Genomic DNA, 7,011 nt, shown 5'->3' on the forward strand with positions numbered 1-7,011 from the left:
GGTTCGAATCCTGCCTCGGGCATGGATGTTTGTGATGTCCTTAGGTTAGTTAGGTTTAACTAGTTCTAAGTTCTAGGGGACTAATGACCTCAGCAGTTGAGTCCCATAGTGCTCAGAGCCATTTTTTTTGTGTGATCGTCGTAGAACTCCTGCTCTTGATTTTGCACACAAATCTCCAAGAATTTCAAATATCTGAGGATAAAACAATAATCTACACATACGCCGATGTTATCAGTGTAATACTCTACACAAAAGAAGAACTGGAAAAATCATAAAATATGGAAGCAAAACCAATAAGACTCTATACTTATATGGATGTGGTGTCTGTTCTTTCGGACATGTCCGACAGCCGTCTAGAATGAAATTAGAATTATATTAATATCTTCAGCTGCTGACGGGCGTTGATATATATCCACGTGGACAGGTGAAAGTGTGTGCCCCGACCGGGACTCGAACCCGGGATCTCCTGCTTACACGGCAGACGCTCTATCCATCTGAGCCACCGCGGGCACAGAGGATGGCGCGACTGCATGGACTATCTCGCGCACCCCTCCCGCGAAACCCACACTCTCACCTTGTATGTCCACACACTACATTCGTAGTGTCCCACCCCAGCACACTCATTACTCGTGGAAGACATTCTTACTAAGTCCCATAAGAGCTCGGTGAATGTGTGTGCATCCACACAGATGAAGAAGGTCATGGCTGGTGTTGCCAGAACTATATACGTATATGGATTTGGTGTCTGTTCTTTCGGACATGTTTGCTGTGAAAAATAGAAGATCGCTGCAAATGTAGAAAAATGTAAGCTAATGCAAATCCCGTAATATTCGAATACAATACTAGTGGTGTACTGCAACATCCCAGCAATGTAGTCGAATTGTGTGATTAAATCCTTGCGAGTGGCTGCTGAACGTTGATGCGGGCTACCTGCACGGGCGTGAGGCAGTGGGGCAGAGCATCCGGCTATCCTCTATATAACTAACCACTAACGTTGCCAATTACTAGAGCAGAAAATGGATGTTATTCGTGTATCTGCATGTATATCCACAGTTCTTAAGCCACCTTACGGTGTTTGACGTAGGGTATTTCCCGTGTTACTATCTTTCGCCCTTTCTCTGCTCAGTTCGCGAGTTGCAAGTGGGAAGAATGGAGGCCAGTAAACCTTTGTATGAGGTCTAATTTCTCTTATTTTCTCTTGGTGGTCATTTCGCGAGCGGTATGTGTGAGGACGCATGGGAGTCATGACTGCGTATGAACTGGAAACGTCTAGAAAGACAGCACGCTGCAAATCGTAATGAGAAGAGAGTCATGATCAGATACACAAGAAATTCGGGACTGACCAAGGAAAAGTGTAATCGAAGAAGAGAATAACTAGTGGTGTCATTCCTGTCATACAGACATTACAGGGAGACTTGAGATTAATCTATAATGAAACCTTATGTTGTCGTAAAATTAATAGGCGGATTAATTTATTCTTATAATACAGGAAAGTTACAGTTCATCTACGTCTATACTTCGTAAGCCACTTTAGGGGGTGCGGGGGAGTGTACTTCTGTATGTTTTCCCCATTCCATGTTAATGTGGGAAACGCACGTTGCAAAAATTACTGTCGATAAAACTCAGTATTATTTGCCAAGGAAAGTTCATACAAAGCAATGTAAGAACACTTAATGGAATACTCCTCCAGAGTATGGGATCCACATCATCTCAGAACCATACGTTAGATAAAGAATTAACAAAGAGGGCCTGTATGAATGGTCACGGGCCTATTAAATGTATGCAATGAAATTGCTGATGAACAGCTGCTACTAAATACTCGAATAAAGATGTACTACTCCTTGTGAAAATTTACGTAGAAAGTTCTAAGGAAATTTTTCCACCATAGAATCTGCGAATAAGGATAGAAAGAGTATAGCATCGCTCCTTTGAGATCATGAAGGCAAAATTGCGATAATGTCAAGTGAAGGTCACATGTGCAATCACAGTGGCACGGAAGCAATAATTCTTCGAAACAGTCGTCTGCGAACGGAATGTCAATAAACAGTAAAAAAAGGATGCAATGTAATGTACACTTTCCTATGTAATGACTGATTCCAGAGTATAACTGTAGGCTGACTTGTCGACATAGCTGTGCCACCTTGTAAGCTGAAATAAGCAGTTCCCTAAGGTTCATGCGCCAGAAAATACCTCATTGTGGCATTGAGGAATGAAGGCTCAGGTTTCAAGGACATTAATGAAAACCAGATCACCTGGAAGACGATAGAGAAAAGGAGAAGTGATATTTTCGAGGAACCATCGAGGCATTCGAATGAAGTGATTTATAGAAAGCACGAAGATTATAGATTACTGAACACGGATTATTCCACGCTCATCTCCAATACGATTCACCATTTCAGCAGCCTCACAACGCTACTCTGTCACTTAGGTCCAACATCAAATCGGCATCCTGTGCGCCTGACCATTAAGCTGATGTCGTTAACATTAAGAACTCGGATAATACTGGCAAGCACGATTAGAGACACGTATTCTATGCAAAGTTGGTGACGCAATGTGCAAAGACAGCTGGCAGTTGACCTTGAACCGGCTGGCGGCGAGGTCCGTTTGCTCCTTCCGTTTGGCCGGAGTGAGACCAGTTGTTTACGGTGAGCCGCCCAAATGGCCGGTGCTCCAGTTGAGTTCCGCATAGCCGGCGCTGAGGCCACGCACTAAGGTCGTGCTCGGACGCACGCCATTATCTGCGACTACAAGCCGACACTTATCTGTGGGTGTATCCGCCAGCAGTCTTACTACTCATTCAGCCCGCGTGACCACATCGAGGCCGCCAGAGAGAACAGTGTCCAGAATCATTTACTACCTCCATTTGGCTACGGGGTAATGGCGAGCGGTTCTGCCGTGAAGGCCATAGCTTGATGACACTTATTCTATTGTGATGAAGGCTCCTTCTATTTCCGTCTCTGTCACTATGTAAGCACGTCTGATTCTCGCATTCGAGTGTCATGTTCCTATCATAATAACACTGTAGAATTTCTCTAGGTGAAATGCCTGGAGTGAGATGTGCTCAGCCTCTTGAAGACTATTGACAGGCTTCTTTATCCAGAAGAAACGGAACCGTTTAGAAATATCTGATATTGACGCTCGAAAGAACAGTATACTAACCATAAGCACCTCTGCCCTCATTCCCAAAAGACGCTATAGTCAGTGGGTGATACATCAGTCGCTCATCACAAAATGTCCAGTTCCTGTCCTTTGTGGAATTTTTATGTTAATTCCCTCTGCTTTTGCAAATAATTCGAGGCTACTTTCGATATATTTCCTTAAGTGAGGTGCAGTTCTCCGCTTCATAACGTTCTCTTCAATGAACCAAATGGCATAACTTTATTTATCATGGTACAAGTGGAACGCATCTCTTTTATATTGCGGTTAAGGAGATGTTTATAAACTATGCACATTTATACAAGATTAAGTACATGATCTTGTTATTCATTGCATATCTATTGTAAGCAGGTTCTTTTGTAACTCGAAATATAGCGTGTCACACTAATAGACCTACTCGATCCACTTTCATATCATTATTGCTCAGGAATACGTCAGAAAATTAATACATACAAAAGAGCATACACAATTAAATCAAAAATATGTGTGCACTGCTATGGGTGATTTTCCGTTTCTTCTCGTTGACACATCGCCAGCTCATCTCTTATTCTTCTTCTTCTTCTTCTTCTTCTTCCTCTTCCTATTGTTGCTCCGTGGTCACGGAATTTACTGTAATTCACCTTCTTGATTTTCCAACTATTTCTATGCTTTTCCTGCCACCACAGTCACTCGTTATGCTATGGGAGAAAATTCGTGCACGCCATCAGCCTGTAGAATCACATATACATTACTCTATGTGTTATCATATTGTAAATGTTTGTGTATCACGTTTCCCTTCTTGAAGGCGGAAACAGCTCAGCCATATACTAAAAGAGCGCGGAGCTCTGCTTGAAAAATACACTCTGATTGCTCAGTGACACAGGCCAACGGTCATTAATAAGGCACGCAGATTAGGTCTGGATCAGCCACGACTTCGTGACTAGTAATTTAGAGGTCTGCGCTTTACGCTATATCTGCAGGTCAAAGCCATAACGCACTGTAGCAATCATGCAGGAGAGTTTGCAAGAAGTCATTTAAATGAAATAATAATGAACAAGATATTGCGATGCCTTTGTATTGCTATAGGCGACACTGTTATCTGTTTATAGTATGATAGTAGTATTATTTACCATTTGCTGTCGTAACACCTTAAATTAAGTCCTCGGAACTGACAATACTTTCCCACAATTTCAGACATGCTTACAGCTCACTACTCCAACAACTCATGTAATTCAATCTGGCTAACCACAAGGCATCACCCACTGTAATCGGAGGTAACACACTCAGATTTATCAGTTGTGGACCACAGTTGTCTACATAATTATTACCTACACAGTAATACTTCAATTGCCTTGTTAGCTCTTTCATCGCTTATTTTCAATCAAAACAGACATTGGAATCATACAGGCCCCTAGGAAAAAATATGTATCTAGTATAGCGTAGTTGGGCAAGTAAAATAATTATTCCTCGATTTCGAAGAAAGCAGTCGTGGTGCACAGGGCATACATAATGAAGTTTCATAAATTACCCAGGGATCGTAATCCTAGTCAGCAACTGTCAGTATCAGAGGAACAATTAACTCACTGATAGACCTACAAAGTAGTAATTAGCAACAAAACAATCCATACAACCAAACCACAAATGTATCCTCTGTGATTTGACAGCCACAGACACAATTCAACTCCACTAAAAAGAAAGGGAATGATTACTTAGATATAACCATACAACGGATCACTGTCGATACACACTCTTTATACATATGGAAATGGGAGAACCATAATCTGACATGTAGGCTTGGTAGTTGGTCGAGACTTCCTAATAATCCACTACATAATTATAAATGAAAATACCAGGTAGAAATTCAAAAATATCCAAAACCTCTGTTTTCAGCAATCACTTTATAATATTAATCGAACACTGAAAATTTCAGTACATTATCTCAAAATCAACCAGGTCGAAGCTTGATCTAAGCAATGTAACGCACTTTCACACGTCTTTTTCTCTCTCTGCATGTTGATACTTCGATTGCATCTGTGGTGAGAATGGAACAGGATGAGCTGCATGGATATCGGGTAGTGTTTATTTTGCGTATTTTTGTTGTGTATTGTGACTAGTGTTAGTGGAAAACCCAAACAGGGTGAAAAGATTTAATAATTATATGTGTTAAATGTTTTTCTATGCCACCTCTTGAGATAACTTGAAGAGAGTGTGGATGGCGCATCATAAAGTTGATTTGATCAGGAAAAACTAGAAGAACTTAGAGTACAACACGAAGAGAAGCAATATTTGTACACCGGCAAGGCATTGTTGAACAAAGAGATAAGGGGCAAACGTAGTGTCAATTTTATGTGTGAACAGTCTCCTGGAACTAAAAGATAACTTGAAAGAGAAGGCGATGAACCAGAGTTTGAATCTGAATGGCAACGAATGTTCAATACCTGAAGACAGAGATACAGCAAACGTGATTCAAAAATTCTGGATCTTCAGATCTGTTTTACAAAAACATGTCCTTATATACTGGAGCCATAGTGGCATCGTGAAGTGCTATGGCTCCAGTATATTAGGCCACGTTTTTGTAAAACAGATCTGAAGATGGTCGTTATAGACCGTAAGCGGTAATCTGATGACAAAAAATCTATGACCGTAGACGTAAAGTGAAGGAAATTTATTCTATATTCAGGCCACTGTTCAATTCGCGACTAAGTCGTAGCTTGCGAAACAAAAAATTATGTTCTTTATAAGGAATGTCCCATGTACAGCGGCATGCTTGAAAGTAATGCCTCCGAATGTTTATGTGAAAACTCTGAAAGCTTTCTAAATAAAACATACTTTACTAACATTCTATATCTTTATTCTTCATGTGTACATATTTATTTCTAGGGAATAGTCACTCTGGTGACGAACACATGTCTCCGAACGAGAGACCATTTTGTTGATACCGTCACTGTAGAATGTTTGACTTTACCGACAGAGCCACAACATCACCTTTGTTTGCACCGCTTCATCACTATCAAAATGAGGTCCTGGAAGATGTTCTTTAAGTTTTGGAAACAGATGAAAATCCAGGGGGGCCACTCCGGGCTCTGTCACACACGTTGAGGTTTGCATGATCGTTTCCTTCTATACGAGCCAAAACCCAACGTTGCGTATTACTCACGTCGATACAATCGTCACATCTCTCAGCTTTCATTGTTTTCTGGATTTCAATTGGAGGCACGTTTTCTGTGTTGTGAAACTGAATTACAGCATGGTGTTTCTCACTCACCGACATAGTTACGTTGCACACTCCCTTGTTACACATTACAATTCGGAGTCCTCTAGTGGCAAAGAATTTAAAACTGCGCCAACAAAGCAGGAAAGTCGATCGAGTAATGTGAATGACATTTAATACCTCAACCGATTTTCAGAACAGAATACGAAATATCGCGGGTACTGTTTTTCAGGACGCCCTCGTTCAATCAGTCATAAAGTGCTGAATACAGAGATCTTCCTCTTAATACTCACTTGTTGCTACAGCTTATGAGGGAGGACAGATTTGCGGTGAAAGAGAATGCAGATTCTCCCGAGAAACAGATTCAGGAATGTCAGTGAAAGTGTAATCAGTTGGTAATAGACTAAACGCACCTGATAATGACGTGCCGAAATTCTTGTCAAAAAAGCAAAGAAAAAAAAGCATTTGAAAGCATCCTTTACATCGGAAAGAACGGATAGCGGGCATTCGAAGTAAAAGTGGAAGAATTACAAAAATGATTCAAAAGACAAGAAAGTTGAGAGTACCGATAGTTAAAATTTAGATGGAAAACAAAAGAACAAGATAAAGAAACCGAAGAAAACCTTGAGCAACTAACACTCCGGTAAAAATTAGAGGTAAAAAGA

General features: G+C 40.9%; 1 non-coding gene across 1 annotated transcript; it reads right to left on the minus strand.

Annotated features, from left to right (window-relative positions):
• Window positions 1–435: 435 nt before the first annotated feature.
• On the minus strand, window positions 436–510 carry Trnat-ugu. The gene has a single exon. It is a non-coding gene; the product is annotated as a tRNA-Thr (tRNA).
• Between the last annotated feature and the right edge of the window lie 6,501 nt (window positions 511–7,011).

This window comes from Schistocerca americana, chromosome X, assembly GCF_021461395.2.
Source record: "Schistocerca americana isolate TAMUIC-IGC-003095 chromosome X, iqSchAmer2.1, whole genome shotgun sequence".
NCBI lineage: Eukaryota > Metazoa > Arthropoda > Insecta > Orthoptera > Acrididae > Schistocerca > Schistocerca americana.